The sequence below is a fragment of the Loa loa genome (assembly GCF_000183805.2).
Source record: "Loa loa unplaced genomic scaffold supercont3.165, whole genome shotgun sequence".
Taxonomy (NCBI): domain Eukaryota; kingdom Metazoa; phylum Nematoda; class Chromadorea; order Rhabditida; family Onchocercidae; genus Loa; species Loa loa.
The window spans coordinates 132,795-134,511 of NW_018108345.1; the positions used below are offsets into that span (position 1 = coordinate 132,795).

The 1,717-nt window shown below is 20.7% G+C and overlaps 1 protein-coding gene across 1 annotated transcript in view; it reads right to left on the bottom strand.

Annotated features, from left to right (window-relative positions):
* LOAG_17976 (tyrosine-protein phosphatase vhp-1) overlaps positions 1–1,296 on the bottom strand; it is a 9,885-nt gene extending 8,589 nt beyond the window's left edge. The window contains exon 1 of the mRNA XM_020450646.1: positions 1,140–1,296. The gene's annotated coding sequence lies outside the window, so the exon portion shown is untranslated. The remainder of the gene's footprint in view (positions 1–1,139) is intronic.
* Between the last annotated feature and the right edge of the window lie 421 nt (positions 1,297–1,717).

Below are 1,717 nucleotides of genomic sequence, written 5' to 3' on the forward strand. Positions count from 1 at the left end.
TCAATGATCATATTCCTGTTACTCCTGCTTTACCGGTGAAAATCAATGATCATATTCCTGTTCTCCTGCTTTACCGGTGAAAATCAATGATCATATTGTTATTATATTCATTTTGTTGAAAGTTTATAAAAAATTTTTCAATTCAATCAACAGAAATGCTCTCATTGCATTTATATTTATTATCATCAACATAATGAAGTACGATGAGTCAGTGAAGTGAAAAAAATAAAAAAAAAAAATTAACAAAAATATGCAAAAAGTGCTTTCTAATGACGTAGACATTTGTATTTATTCTTTAATACAAAAACAAAAAAGACAAAAATGAAATTTAAAAAAAAAAGTGAAAAATTAATTTAAAAGAAAGATTGAAAATTAATTTGAAAAAAAAAGTAGGAAAAGAAAAGAGAAAAAGATAGAAAAAAAAGAGGGAAAATGGGAAAAAAGAAAAAAGGAATAAGAAGGAAAATATTATTAATGGAAAAAAAAGAAAAGAAGGATAAATTGGATAAGATTAAAAGTGATAATAAATGTAATTTGGAAAAATGAGATTATAAAGAAAAAGATATGGAAAAAAGAGTGAATAATGTAAAAATGAACAGAAAGAAACGAAGATAGGAAGATGATTAAATTTAAGATTATTATCATTATCGTTATCATTTAGATTAAATCATTTGTCCATTCCATAGCTGTACAATTATGATAAACATTTAATCTTTATAAGTTATCAATTTATGATAAATAGTAATATTCAAATTCCTAATTTAATTCTATTTAAATTCTTAAATTAATCTTATAGCATAGTAAAAATTTGAAATGAAAAATTTTAGCATTTTAAAATAAGAAATTAATAAAATTGAAATTGCACATTCGATCTTATTTGAATAAATTATTTTTTCATTTTTTTTTTTTTTGAAATATAAATCAGAAGAGAATTCATCTCTGCCTTGTTTACAACAAATCATACACATTTTCAGCTTCATTTCATTACTAATTTCGATGACTCATACATAATTAGCAAATTGCTTAAAGTTAATAATTAAATTCTATTTATTTCAGAATTATTTCCAAGATAAGAGCAGGAAAAGGAAAATTTCATATTGATAAAATGAGAAATAAAATTTGAAGAAAAAGAAACATACCACGTAAACGAGAACATTACGAAAACGTTTTGATGACGTAAATTTTCCTGTAATGTTCGAAGAAGTAATTTTGTGATGAATCATCGGAATATTTTTCATCATTATAACATTTCCGTTTTACACCGGGAAATACGGTGGAATAATTATTGGACAATGATTTGTCACCAATAATTTGATCACTTTCCGAATACAATACCAAATCAACCATTGATGTGTTACACTTTTCTTCACCAATTTGTGATAGCATCATTGTATTACAAAGCTATAATTTATCATGAAAAAAAAAATCGTTAATTTCATTAATATAATTAATTAAACGTGATTGTTGACGGTTTTAATATTTTAATGCTTAACAAATAATACATATCAATATTATCAATTTTAATGTTATATTATTATTATTATTATTATTATTATTATTATTATTATTATTATTATTATTATTATTATTATTATTATTATTATTATTATTATTATTATTATTTTGTTTGTTTGTTTATTTATNTATTATTATTATTATTATTATTATTATTATTATTATTATTATTATTATTATTATTATTATTATTATTATTATT